This window comes from Canis lupus, chromosome 24, assembly GCF_048164855.1.
Source record: "Canis lupus baileyi chromosome 24, mCanLup2.hap1, whole genome shotgun sequence".
Lineage (NCBI taxonomy): Eukaryota > Metazoa > Chordata > Mammalia > Carnivora > Canidae > Canis > Canis lupus.
The window spans coordinates 23,446,891-23,462,891 of NC_132861.1; positions in this window are offsets into that span (position 1 = coordinate 23,446,891).

Below are 16,001 nucleotides of genomic sequence, written 5' to 3' on the forward strand. Positions count from 1 at the left end.
AGTGTACTTTTCCTTGAATTTGAATCGTCAGCTTTCTGTATTACATGAAGTCATTACTTTTTTTTTTTAAGATTGTATTTATTTATTCATTAGAGACGAGAGAGAGACAGAGACAGAGACACAGGTAGAGGGAGAAGCAGGCTCCATGCAGAGTGCCGGACGCGGGGTTTGATTCCTGGTCTCAAGGATCACGCGCTGGGCTGAAGGCGGCACTAAACCGCTGAGCCACCTGGACTGCCCACATAAAGTCATTTCTAAGGGTAAAAGCTTAATGATAAAATTTATGATAACCAAAATTCTAGGCAAGCAAAATCTCTTGAACACCAGCTTTACAATGGCAGCTAAATTTTCTACTACAACCATCATAAGGGATTATTTAAAGATTTTTACGAAAGAAAGAAAGAGAAAGAAGAAAGAAAGAAAGAAAGAAAGAAAGAAAGAAAGAAAGAAAGAAAGAAAGAAGAAAGAAAGAAAGAAAGAAGAAAGAAAGAAAGAAAGAAAGAAAGAAAGAAAGAAAGAAAGAAAGAAAGAAAGAAAGAAAGAAAGAAAGAAAGAAAGAAAGAAAGAAAGAAAGAAAGAAAGAAAGAAAGAAAACTACCTATGTGGCAAAATCATATCCAGTTCTACTTTTCCTGAGGTATTTTTTGAAACTTCATAATGACCAAAAAATTTTCAAAACACTGTTGAGAGATGAGTAACTGAGATTATAATAGTCTATAAAATTCTAAAATGTTTTGTATTTGCAAATAGATTTTTGTATTTGTCTTTGATCATTCTTTTGTGCTGACTTAGGAAATACAAGAGGTGTATTCATAGATGGGGCCTCTTTGCAATAGCTTTTCAAGAGTACAGTGAAATGTAACTCTATTAAAAACACCTAATCAGACACACTGAAATCATTACTCAGGAGTGAGGATTAGTCATACTTATTGAAAATACAAAACAGTACAACATTAATGTATAAAAAAAACCAACATGAATAAAAACACTGTTTTTAGCTTTACCTTTCAGTAAAATGCATTGTAATTATGTATGTCATGTGCCTATGTAAAATAAGAACATTAAACATAATACAATGAGACACAGCCATGAGGATGGCAAATATATTTTTATAACTCAAATTTCTCTCACCTGTTGGCTATCCATTTTTGTAATTTACTGCTCAAAGGTAATTGCCAACTGTCTTAGAACAATTGCTGATCTGTTTTCTGCCCCTGCAGCGTTGCTTTCCCAGAAAGGCATATAAATGAAATCATTCTTGCTGCCTTCTGAATCTTGCTTACTTAAATTAGCATAAAATATTCCACAATTATCCATGTTATTAAGGGTATCTACTTTATTCCTTTGTGTTGCTGAATAGTATCCCATATTGTATGCATGTTGAATGAAAGTACAACAGTTTATCTACTAACAAATTAAAAAATATTGGAGTTTTCCAGTTTTTAATGAAAATAAATAAGTCAGTATAAACATTTGTGAAAAGATTTTCTGTAAATATAAACTTTTATGTCATTGGGGTTAATACATAAGTGTGATATTGATGGGTCTTATGGTGATTATATTTATTTTTTATTTTATTTTTTAAAAAATGATATGGTTTTATTGCTCTGTACAAAATTAATCAGTCTTATATATAACATGGATTTTTGTTCATCTTCAAAATTAAGTATAATATATATACAGAAAAGAAAACTTATGGACAACAATGAATTTTGACAAAGTTAAATTTTGTGGCTATGCTATGATTATTTTTTCCATTGTACTTGTGATAAACATTTGGGTACTTGCTAATTTGGAGCTATTATGTATAGAGATTCTATGCATATACTTGTATGTAGTTTTGGTGAATATTTTTATACTATTCTATTTGTCATAACCCTGGAAGTGAAAGTACTGAGCTGTAGGATATGCATATGTTCTTTCATAATAGATACTGACACAGAGTTTCTCAAGATGGTTTTATTCATATATACTTTAAGCAGAAATGTTTGTGAAATCCAGTTGCTCAAAGTCTATACCAACATTTGGCATTTTCTTTCTTTTTCATTTTTACCATTTTGGTAGGTGTGTGCTGGTATCTCATTCTGGCTTTAATTGCATTTCCCTAAGTGTGTTTACTTTTTTAAGACTCTGCAAATTGCTGGTCCAAATGGTTGCACCCTTTTTAATTCTATACCAGTGTATCAGTGTTCTAGTTGATGTACAGCCTCGCCAGTTCTTGGCATGTGCCATTTCCTGCATATCCCATTGTGATGGTGTGAAATGGTGTCTCACTGGGATTTTTATTTCCCAGTTGCCTATGATGTTAAACATCTTTTCATATGCTTATTTGGTGAGACATCAAATCTTTTGCTAATTTTTATTAAGGACGGTTTATTAAAATTGAGGTTTGTGATTTCTATATTGATTAGGGATATCAGTTCTTTTCCAGACATATATTGCTCAACTATATTCTCTCGTCTGTGTTTTATCTTTTAACAGTGTGTTTTGAAGAATATAATTGCTTAATTATGATGGTTTATTTTTTTCTTTTTTAGATCACACTTAGGAATCTAGAAAATTTTGCCCAACCTGAAACCACAATCTTTCGTTTTTTTCTTCTAGAAGTTTTATATTTTAGGTTTTTATTGTGAGTTAATTTTTCTATATGATATAAGGGATGAAATATTCTTCTTCTTTTTACATATAGATGTCAAATTGTTTCAGAATCATTGAACAAGTTAAGAAAACACCTTTCCTTAAGAAGCTTAATTATAGAGGAAGAAGTAAATAAACAATAAACAAAATAAGTAAATATATTATGTAGTATATAAGAATATTGTAAGTCTTGTGGCCAAGAGAATAAATATAGAGAGAGCAACATAAAGAAAAAATACATAGCTACCATGAAGAATTTCAGGTTTGGATGAATTAATTAGATGGGTTTATAAAAGACAGAAAATATATCTGACCTAGTTTGTTAGAGGATTTTTACTTTCTATGTTATCTTTATTATAAAATATAATATAACAACTCTATTTTACTTCTGAAAAAACTTTGACATTATCCAGAAAGAAAGAAAACTTTAAAAAATAAAATCTGACTTATTACCTCATTATTAGCATTGGGTGGTACCCAAGTAATATTTTTAGTTATGGATTTACCGTTATAATGATGAGTTATTGAAAGTTATTGAAAGTCACTTTACAATTCATTAGTTTGTTCTCCTAACTCACAATCTAACTTCCCAAGGGAATATTTAGATTTTTTTTAAAAAATTAATTTTTATTTATTTATATTCCAAATATATTAAAGTTTTAAAAAGGTAAAATAGTGATATATAGACATATAAAAACCCTCATAAAATGCGAGCCTTGAAAGTTATTAAGCTTACATACTAAATATATCATCTCCTCTAATAATAAATATCTTAGAGGAAGCAAGTTATTTAGAGAAATTGTATTTCATATTGGACTAAATGAAAAGCGTGGCGAATATCTATTTTTACTTACTCATGTGAATTAATAAAAGATAAAGAGGATTGTTTATATCTGCTCATATGCCATCTAGGGAAAAACTTTTTAATTTCTTGTAGTATTTTATTTAAAATAATTTGTTAACAAATCTTTAGAAAATTAAAGGCAGTTACAGGAGGGTTAGTTAATATCACGATTAAAATATGTTGGTTTCAATAATGAAGAAAGAAAATGCACTTGCTTCTAATTTTGACAGTAATTTTGTTGTCTTTGAGTTGCTAATAATTTTGTTTATAAAGTCATGCAAATATTAGATTAAAAATAGGATGATAATAAGCAAAGAGCATCATGCTCTCTTGACAGCAGATACTTATCTAATTTTTTAATTACACCTTATTGAATCAATTTAAACATTAATCAGTATCTTTCTAACAGTTTACTATTTAGTAGGTGAAAATATATCCATTGTTTTCCTGGAAAACATTATAATATAGTGAACATTAAATAGATTACAATTTTAATGTTTACTGAAAGTATTTTACTTTAAGAATGATTAAGAGGTTTTAAACACTTAATATCCAAATTAACTCTCCCACAAGTACCAATTGAAGTCATGGGTAAGATCCTTATGTTGAAAGTTATGCCTAGGCTATGTGAAAACTTTAGCCTTCTTAATTTTGTGAGATGCGATAGATTTACTGTTTCACATTTCTTTGATTAAACCATTTTATTTAAAGATCTATACCCAAAGTTGTTGAGATATCTGCTATAAAACAAATAGATGGGGCAGCCTGGGTGGCTCAGCGGTTGAGCATCTGCCTTTGGCTCAGGTCAGATCCTGGGGTCCTGGGATCGAGTCCCACATCAGGCTCCCTGCATGGAGTCTGCTTCTCCCTCTGCCTGTCTTTCTGCCTCTCTCTCTCTCTCTCTCTCTCTCATAAATAAATAAATAAAAATATTTAAAAAAATAAAAAAATAAAAAAAATAGATACAATTATCTGGCAAATTATCAGAAGCAAATTAGTGTAAACAATGCAATACAACTGAAGACATGAATATCATAAACTTATATTAAATAAATGCATTTGAAATATGTGCCTTATCAACCTGTACATTTAAGATTTTTCTTCTAATAAATTGTTTTGATTACTTCAAAATGTTACTAGGGGGTACTTGGGTGGCTCAGTTGGTTAAACATCCGGCTCTTGGATTTGGAACCTGTCATGATCTTGTGGTTGTGGGATTGAGCACCCTCACCCCCAGTCAGATTGTGTACTCAGTGTGGAGTCTGCTTCTCTCTTTCCCCTCTCCATCTTTGCCCCTCTCCCACTCATGCTCTCACTCTCTCAGATAAATAAGTAAATCTTTAAAAATTACTATTCAAAAGAAGTTTTAATTTTATTTTTTAAAATATGTTTTTATGTATTTATGTATTTATGTATTTATTTATTTATTTATTTATTTATGAGACAGAGAGAGAGCATGCATGGAGGAGGAACAGGAGGAGAGAGAGAATTCTCAAGCAGACTCTTCCCCTGGGCTCAGAGCCTGACCTGGGGTTTGATCCCAGGATTCTGAGGTCATGACTGGGCCATACAGACATCCTCCAAACAGAAGTTTTTAAACATTTTATGAATATTTTATTATAGCTCCCTTTTAAAAGACTGGTAAGAATAAAGATATAAAAAATATAAAATGACTGGAGTTAGAAAATTTTCAAAATGATTAACAGTAATATGTCCATTGAGGAAACTCCATTCATGAAATTTGAATTCTCAAACTCACCAAAATATTTTATCTAGTTTTCTACTTCAGTTTACCTAGGTGAGCATATAGCAAGGGCATATTAAAATCACATTTCAGCAAAATGAAACTGGATGATGTAACTAAGGAAGCTTCTGGAATAGAAGTCATAGGTCTGGTTAAAGGAGCCATCACTTGGATTACAAGGTTAGAAAAAGCATTACTTTTCAGAATTTTACCATTGAATACATGATTTATAGAAAATGCTCTTGTCAGGACTTTATAAAAGAAACTGATTTCTGCTTTTTCATAATTATTGATGAATGATAAAAGCCTGGAATAATTACTGAGACTTATTTGCATGCATGAAAATACATGCCAGCTTTCAGAGTGAATTATTTTGTGTCTCAGTTGTTAAATGAGTTTGTTGAGTGTGATAATTAAGCATAGTGTGTGGTGTTGGGCTATGAAACATGGAAAATAAATCATACGACCTTAAAATATTTTACTCGAGAAACAACATGAGAAAATGTGAAGCCATTGGAACAAAAAGCAAAACAGTATATAAAATAGAATATAACTATATGTGATACAGGATAAATGTCATAGAAGTTTAAATAAATGATTTACGTAACATAAAACATAATGCATAAATCACCATGTTGTACACCTAAAACTAATGTAACACTGTGTATCAATTATATTCAATTTTTTTAAAAGTATATTTTGTTATAAAATTTCTCTAAAAAGTAACTTCTACTTTTTATAGGTGAATATAAAATAATCCAAGAATCTATGATTTTGTGAATATATTTAATTTTGTTATTCAGTTGGCATGGAATTTAGCATAGCCAAGCATAAAAGGAATTAAGCCTGATAGAGAATTAAGTTGACTTGAGTAGGAAGCTTCAAAATATTCTTGTTGAATTCCAAAAAACTCTGAAAAAAGAGACTGAGGGTATGTAATGATACAAACGACAGCAATAGAACAAGAACAAATTCATAGACATTCTTTAAATCAGTGAATCTTTCAAGATTATGTTAATGCTGTTTATAAGTGTTTATTTTATTTTATTATTTTATTTTATTTTATTTTATTTTATTTTATTTTATTTTATTATTTTATTTTTGAGAAGCAGAGGGTGGAGGGGTAGAGGGAGAGGAAGAATGAGAGAGAGAATCCTAAGCAGGCTCCATGTCCAGTGCAGAGCCCAATATGGGGCTTGATCTAATGACCCTGAGATCATGACCTGAGCTGAAATAAAAAATCAAGTGCTTAACTGCCTGAGCCACCCAGGTGCCCATAAGTGTACATTTTAAATCATGTACATGTTAGGGAAAATATACATGAGAACATAACAATTTTACTTTAGGTCTAATTAATAATAGAAAGACTACATCCTGATATTGAATTCACACTTAGTTTAAATGTGTAAAGTAGTTTAAGTCTCTTACTTAAGGGTTTGTGTTACATGAAAAGCAGTATGAATTGATACTTTCAAAAAATAAGCCAGAGTATAAAATCAATGCCAGTTTTCAGGTTTACTGAAGTATCATAGACATTTTTATTTAAAATTTCTTTCTAGATTTCTTATCTTAAAAGTGACATTTCAATCAAAATATTCCACAATTCCAAAAAAAAAATCTACAATTCCCTAAGAAATACTTAATATCCTAAAGAGAAATTTAGCACTCAGAAATATAAATTGGAGAAAATAAAAGATATGATAAATTATATTATTTATAAACAAGTTAGGATTTTTAAAAATCACAAATACTTTCATCTAAATAGCACTTATATATCAGCAACAAAAACTACATAAATCAATTTTTAATTTTGTGCCACAGCTTTTGAGTATATATGAAATTAGAAAAGAAGATTTGCTATTGACAAAAATACTACGGTTATCCCATATTTGAATCTTTTATATTTACACATTCTCCCACCATTTCAATAGTTTTCTGTTTAATAGGACTCATTTTATCTCATTTGTTGCAATACTTGGGCCATGAGTTCCTGAGGAGTTGCAAAGTTATTAGAAATGGCCTAGAATAGTCCTCCTCAACTTTTAAACGTTTCCATCAAAAGGCCCATGTTTTTCTTTTTATAAAAATAAATTTTAAAATCTCATAGTGTACAATAGGACAAATATAATAGAGGAAAACCTCCCTCAAGAAAGGTAGGATACATTCAGAGTATAGTTATAAAGATCAAATTAATAGTACATGGAAATATAAAGAGGCAGTATAAAATTTAATACCTATAAATTTAAAACTTACAATCAAAATGAGCAAACTAAAAGAGAAGCAGAATTTAATGATATTGAGGGAAGAGTTATTATTTTTAAGCCTATTTGATGCAACCAACTTTAGCTATACTATTTCTTAATTTGTCTTAATTCATGCATCACTTTGATGAACATGAAATCTCATATCCTTATTTAAGCATATATAACAATTAAAAAAATAAATATTGTAACAAAATTTTAAAATATAAAATATTAATTTTTTTCCCAAATGATGCATGCCCTTCACTTACGTGGTATCTTATTTCACAAACATACACACAAAGAGGATAAATCAAATGTATCAAAATAAATGTAGAGAAGGGGAATAACGTATGCCCAAAGGAATAACTGTTATTATTTATTCAGTTTTTAATAAAATGCAGTGTGCACATATGAAGTATAAAAATCCTTTGGTTACATTAAAGTTTTCTAGGATTTTTATCATTGCAGAAACAAAGCAATCTTGAGGACTTGGGAAGATTATTAGAAATGAGGAACTCTGATAACTTACAACTATTACAAGAAAAGAAATGAAAGGCATTGTATAAACTCAAAGCAGCTTAAAAGAGCCCAATAATAGAAACTAAACTTTACAGTATAGCTATTTTGGAACCTTCATGATATGTGAATTTCATTATTCAGTCTTTAAAAAATGCTTTAAGTGAGGGATTATTTTCATTTATATTCTGTCATTTGGGAAATAAGACTGAAAATAACAAGTAACTATCTCAAGGTACCATTGCTGGGAATTGGAAACTTCAGAGTTCACATCTATTTTTTTCAAGCTCTATTCAGATCTCTAGAGCTAAGTTCTATGCTATGTAACCTAAATGTCAATTGATCAACAAGATGGAAACCTGTTGACTGAACTATGGTTTGTTTCCTAGGTGACATTTTACAGTTATTCGATTTCTTTCATAAAGCTGATTGTAAAGTGTTGGGTGATACATTGACATATCCACAGAAGCGACAGCCTCTTACCATCACCATCCCTTAGGTGCAAACTGAATTAATGTAAACTTTTCATTTTTCCTTGAGATGATTAGGTGATGTTGCACTGGTAAATGGTTAATGAGCAGCTCTCTAAACTTTTTGTTTTTCTTCAAAAGTTGTCACTTATTGTATTCATTTTTTCCCCTGGTACAAATACTCCCACAATGGCTCATTTCAAGGTACCAAAATTACATCATTAAACACAGACTCGGGAAGTCAGTGTTGACAGCTTTACCACATACTATAACATTATCCTTCTGGTGATTATCATATTGAAGCAAACTTATTTGTTTATAACTGATATTTGGTACTGATGAAAGGCAAATATAGCTTTCAGAGAAGAAATTGGAACTTCTTGATAAGTTTTTCGATAACCCAGAATATTCATCAAAAATTGATGCTGAACATATCTACAAAGCATTCTAATAAAAATACTATGATTAAAATTATGATGCCAATACTTCTAATGATTTTTTCATCTTAACATATTTGAGAGGGAATTGTGTGGGTTTGGAATTAACATAAATAGGGATGCCTGGGTGGCTCAGCGGTTTAGCACTGCCTTCAGCCCAGGGTGTGATCCTGGAGACTCGGGATTGAGTCCAATCTGCCTCCTTGCACGGAGCCTGCTCCTTCTGCCTGTGTCTCTGCCTCTCTCTTTCTGTGTGTGTCTCTCATAAATAAATAAATAAATAAATAAATAAATAAATAAATAAATAAAATCTTTAAAAATAAAAGATTTATTTATTCATGAGAGACACACACAGAAAGAGAGAGAGAGGGAGAGAGAGAGAGAGAGGCAGAGACACAGGCAGAGGGAGAAGCAGGCTCCATGCACCAGGAGCCCGACATGGGATTCGATCCCGGATCTCCAGGATCGCGCCCTGGGCCAAAGGCAGGAGCCAAAGCGCTGCGCCACCCAGGGATCCCCACAAAACAAGTTCTAGAAAAACAATAGAGCTTATTAAATACAAAGCAAGTACTATACAGATAAGGTTTAAGATTCTGAGAAAAACTTATACAACAAAGTATAAAGTAAAACTTTATAAGTTATACTCTATTTCCATCTATTTTAATTAAAATTATAAATTGCACATTTTCATGTTTCTTAGAAGTCTAAAAATATGCTTACTAAGCCAGGCTGTATATCTAGGTTTTTTTTTACAATTTACACTATAGCTATAATAATGTAATCAAGACCATTTTAAATTTGCCTAAATTTTAGTCAGACCAAATTTGTTTTTGCAAATGATACTATTAAGATATATAGGAGTATATATTAAAGCTTATTATAGTTGTACTTGAGAACAGTAGCTGATTTTGTAACTTTGATGTGAATAGCTGGCAAAGTAAAAAATAATTACTACTAGAAAACTTTCAACTGATTATGTTTAGATATGCAAGTTTCTTCTACTGTTTTAAGATATATAGACTATTTCTAAAACCAAATTTAAACCTGGATGAAATTGCTTATAGTGCTATTGTGCTTTGTTAGCTACAGCAATTACATCAATAATGCTTCCGTGAAATAACAATTTACAAGAAAATGGAATTTTTACTAACTTATTGCTTTGAATATCTTAATGTTTCCAAATGTCTACTACCTCACTCCATTTAATTATGCTTTGCAGTTATTCTTTAGGCCACTCTTGCACATAGATTTTAGACAAGAAGCAAGTGTGAATCCTTTTTAAAAGAAGAATTTTTGGATATATCTTTTCAAGTTTTTGTAGCAGTTACTAAAATTTTCAAACTCCAGATTAGATGACCAAATGAAGGCATTTTTGCTTCATTTCTCTACGTTTACTTTCACTGAAAAAAAAATTAACAAAAGTAAGAAATATTACTGCTTTTTTCAAATGAAAAAATGGGACACAACTACAACTTAGTAACCAAAAACTCACCTGTGCACTAGTGTGTGATTTTAATGATAAAAAGCCATGAGCTTCCAGAGTAAACAAATTGGCTATATGGTGCTGGAGATAATGCATCCTTTAAAAGCCTGCAGACCATGCCAGCTGCCTCCTTTCTATCAGAACATACACCCCACATCACATATGTAGAGCTTGCCCCACTGAAATAAAATAATCACAAAGGAATCCACTACCTGATCTGGGCTCAAAAAATTGCAAAAGAGAAAAAGAGATAATCAAAAGTTAAATGAAGACTTTTAATGTCTTAAAAGTAAATAGTCAATGAAATGCTGGACCAACCTAGAAAAATAATAGTTTATTTCAGTATCAAAGAAAACTGCAGATATTCTGACTTCTCTATGAACAATAAAAAAATAAAATGTGTAAATATGAGGTACAAAGATTCAAATAAGTGATTATGATACAGCAAATAGAGATTAAAAGAGTTTTTCTCACTCAGTATAGAGGAAATAAACATAAAGGATCACAGAGGAGAAAATTTTTAAAATGAAATATTAGTAAACATGACTGAAAAAAGAAAAACATGACTGAAAATAGGGGCATCATAGTCAAACTTGAAAATCTCCAGGACATAAAATGGAAAAACCTATTATATTTTTATTATATAAAGTAATAAATATTTTCATTATATAAAAATAATTTGGTAAAAGATAACCAATTAGGATGACAGACAAATGAAGTACAATATGCATGTGATGGTATTCTTAAACAGGTGTTGTAAACAAAATATCAGGGAAGTGGTAAATGATGTGTATGATAAATAAAAGTATATTGCCTGAAATGAAGGGAAAAATTACAGTTGTGGGTATAATCTGTATAATATTCTAGGAAAATATTGATTTAAGGAATGATCAACTCCTTAGCATAAAGGTAGACATGTAGATAAACCTAGAATAGAGAACAGAATGGAGACCCCAGAAACAAATGTATACATATATGGACAACTAATTTATGACAAAGGAGCCAAGAGTATGCAATGGAGAAAAGACAGTCTCTTCAATAAATGCTGCTGGGAAAACTGGACAGGTACATGTAAAAATATGGAACTGGACCACTATCTTATAACATACACAAAAATTAGCTCAGAATGAATTAAAGACTTGAATATGAAACCTGAAACCAGAAAAATCCTATAAGAAAATGTAGACAGTAAACTCCTGCCATTGTTCATGGCAATGAGCTGTTGGATTTGGCACCAACGTAAAAATAAACAAGTGGTACTTTAAACAAAAATACTTCTGTGCAGGAGGGGAAATCATTGATAAAATGAAAAGGCAATCTACTGAATGGAAGAAAGTAATTGCAAATTATATATCTGATAAGGTGTTAATAATATCTAAAATGTATAAAGAACCCATACAACTCAACAGCAAAGAAAGAAACCAGACACTACAATTAAAAAACTGGCAACACTTCTGAACAGACTTAGACACAGACACAGAAATGGACAGCAAGTACATGAAAAGATGCTCAACATTACTAATTATTAGGCAAATCAAAACCACAATGAGATATCACCTTATACTTGTTAGAATGGTTATTATCAAAAAGACAAGAAACAACAAGTGTTAGATGTGAAGAAAAGTGTTCCCTGGGCACTGTTGGTGAAAATATAAATTGGTGCAGTCACTATGGAAAACAGTATGAAGATTCTTCAAAAAATTAGAAATAGAACTACTATATGATCCAGCAATTCCACTTGAGGGTATTTATCTGAAGAAAACCAAACACTAACTCAAAAATACATATTCCCCCTAGTTACTGCAGCGTTGTTTATAATAGTCAAGATACAGAACACATAAGTGTCCACCAACAGATAAATGAATAAAGAAAATAGGATAATGGAATATTTTTCAGCTATAAAAAGGAATAAAACCTTGCCATTATTATACGAAATTTTAGGGGATCCAGAAGAGAAATTTTTTAAAAATTCAATTTCAAAGCTCAAACTGATGATACTGCTGAACTCCATGGGTGAAGAATGTTCTTTGACCATCCAAACATAAAAAAACAAATATCGGGGTGCTTTGTGGCTCAGTTAAACGTCTGCCTTTGGCTCAGGTTGTGATCCTGGAGTCCCAGGATGGAGCTCTGCATCGGACTCCCTGCTCTCCCCTTGCCTCTACTCCCACTAATGCTTTCTTCTTCTCAAATAAATAAATAAATAAAATCTTTTAAAAAAGCAAATATCTATGAATGTTGGAGCCAAATGTCTTCAGAGTAGCATGAAACAACAAGGTACATGGAGTAATATCTATAGATGTATGTGAAAAATAAAATGTCCAAAATGTCCTTTAATATGAAAGTAATATACTAATATTATTTTTTAAGATTTTTATTTATTTATTCATGAGAGACACAGAGAGAGAGGCAGAGGCAAAGACAGAGGGAGAAACAGGCTCCCTGGCTCTCTGCTCCTCCCCGCCCGACAGCCAGCTGCATCTTCTGGTGCAGGGCCAGCCGCGCCCCCGAGACACGATGGTGAAGGTTGGAGTGAATGGATTTGGCCGTATTGGGCGCCTGGTCACCAGGGCTGCTTTTAACTCTGGCAAAGTGGATATTGTCGCCATCAATGACCCCTTCATTGATCTCCACTACATGGTGTACATGTTCCAGTATGATTCTACCCACAGCAAATTCCACGGCACAGTCAAGGCTGAGAACGGGAAACTTGTCATCAATGGGGAGTCCACCTCCATCTTCCAGGAGCAAGATCCCGCCAACATCAAATGGGGTGATGCTGGTGCTGAGTATGTTGTGGAGTCCACTGGGGTCTTCACCACCATGGAGAAGGCTGGGGCTCACTTGAAGGGCGGGGCCAAGAGGGTCATCATCTCTGCTCCTTCTGCTGATGCCCCCATGTTTGTGATGGGCGTGAACCAGGAGAAGTATGACCACTCCCTCAAGATTGTCAGCAATGCCTCCTGCACCACCAACTGCTTGGCTCCTCTAGCCAAAGTCCTCCATGACCACTTCGGCATCGTGGAGGGCCTCATGACCACCGTCCATGCCATCACTGCCACCCAGAAGACAGTGGACGGCCCCTCTGGGAAGCTGTGGCCTGACGGTGAGGGGCTGCCCAGAACATCATCCCTGCTTCCACTGGCGCCGCCAAGGCTGTGGGCAAGGTCATCCCTGAGCTGAACGGGAAGCTCACTGGCATGGCCTTCTGTGTCCCCACCCCCAATGTGTCAGTTGTGGATCTGACCTGCGCCTGGAGAAAGCTGCCAAATATGACGACATCAAGAAGGTAGTGAAGCAGGCATCGGAGGCCCCCTCAAGGGCATCCTGGGCTACACTGAGGACCAGGTTGTCTCCTGTGACTTCAACAGTGACACCCACTCTTCCACCTTCGACACTGGGGCTGGCATTGCCCTCAATGACCACTTTGTCAAGCTCATTTCCTGGTATGACAATGAATTCAGCTACAGCAGCCGGGTGGTGGACGTCATGGTCCACATGGCCTCCAAGGAGTAAGAGCCTCCTGGACCACCAGCCCCAGTAAGAACAAGAGGAAGAGAGAAGCCCTCAGCTGCTGGGGAGTCCCTGCCCCAATTTAATCTCCCAACACACTGAGAATCTTCTGACCTCCAATTTACATCCTAGACCCCGAGGAAGGGGAGGGGCTTGGGGAGCCCTACCTTGTCATGTACCATCAATAAAGTATACTGTACCCAGCCAAAAAAAGAAAGAAAAGAAACAGGCTCCCTGCAAGGAAACTGATGACGGACTCGATCCCTGGACCTAAGACCACGACCTAAGCAGAAGGCAGATGCTCAACCGCTGAGCCACCCAGGTGTCCCTATACTAATATTCTTAACACATGAGAGACAGGGAATATGGAGCACACCTAACAATCTGAATAAAACCATTTGATAGTGAAAAACAGACAACTATGAGTTGAATGAAAGTCTATGTCCTAGACTTTAAACCAGGCAGTAAACTCCAGCCATTGTATGCCTAACTTTAAATAAATGTTAAATAATGACCATTAATTTTTTTTTTAATTTTTTTTTAAATTTTTATTTATTTATGATAGTCACAGAGAGAGAGAGAGAGGCAGAGACATAGGCAGAGGGAGAAACAGGCTCCATGCACCGGGAGCCCGATGTGGGATTCGATTCTGGGTCTCCAGAATCGCGCCCTGGGCCAAAGGCAGGCGCCAAACCGCTGCGCCACCCAGGGATCCCAATGACCATTAAATTTATTTAAACATGTAACTAAGGCTGACAGAGGGGATTTACAGTAACAGAATATCACATTTGAAACTTGACATGGTAAAATTTATAATCTAACTTTAGTAAAGATAAAAAGATAAATAAAAGCTATGTGGGTGCATATATAGTTATGTTTTTGCTATTTTTCTCAGATAATAAAGCCATGGAGTCAGAATAAACTTAAATCAGAAACACGTAGGTAAAAAGAAACATAACTTGCAAGAACTTACTTAACATTTCCAACTCTAGCAGGTATGCATGTGTTGGTGTGCCCTAGTGTATGTACACATACACACATGCATGCCTGTACACACATTGGTTTTCAGTAATTATGTCTTTGTTGTAGATAAACCTTCAAGAAAATTTAGCAATTCCTTCATCCTGGATTCTTTTTCAAGTTAAATTAAAGTAAAACTAAACATTTTCTTTGCTTTAAACCAGCACATAAATAATAACACTATGTTTTAAACTTAAAAAGGATGAGATGGTGTCATTTGTGACAACACAGATAAACCTAGAAGGTATCAGCTAAATTAAATAAGTCAGACTGAGAAATATGAGATTTTACTCAGCAAGAATTAAAAAATAATAATAAACAAACAAACAAAAAGCAGAATCAGACCTTTAAATATAAAGAACAAACTGATGGTTACCAGATGGAGTGGGGCAGGGTAACATGGGTTAAGGGAACTGGGAGATACAGGCTTCCATTATGGAATGAATAAGTCATGGGAATAAGAGGCACAGCATAAAGAATATAATCAACAGTATTGTAATGGCATTGTATGGTGACAGATGATAGCTACACTGTGGTGAGTATAGCTTAATGTATAGAGTGGTAAAATAATTATGTTGTACACCTGAAATTAATGTAACATTGTGTATCAATTACACTTAAGTAAAAAGCAAGGGAAACCATCAACAAAACAAAAAGATAACGTACTGAATGGAAGAAGATATTTGCAAATGATATATCTAATAAGGAGTAAATATTCAAAAAATATAAAGACCTTATACAACTCAATACCAAAGAAAACATAAAACAAGACAAAAACCCACAAATAATCCAATTTAAAAAGGGACTATGTAAAATAAATCAGTCATGGAAAGACAAATATATTATTTCAACTCATTTGTGGAATTAAGAAACAAAACAAGCAATGGAAAGGAAAAAAAGAGAGACAAACCAAGAAACAGGCTCTTCATTATAGAGAACAAACTGATGATTACCAGAGGGGAATTGGCTGAGAGGATGGGTGAAGACGACGATGGGGACTAAGGAAAATAGCTAAAATTAAAAACACAAGAAATAATAAATGCTGGTGGTGATGTGGAGAAAAAGAAACATTTGTGCACGGTTGATGGGAATGT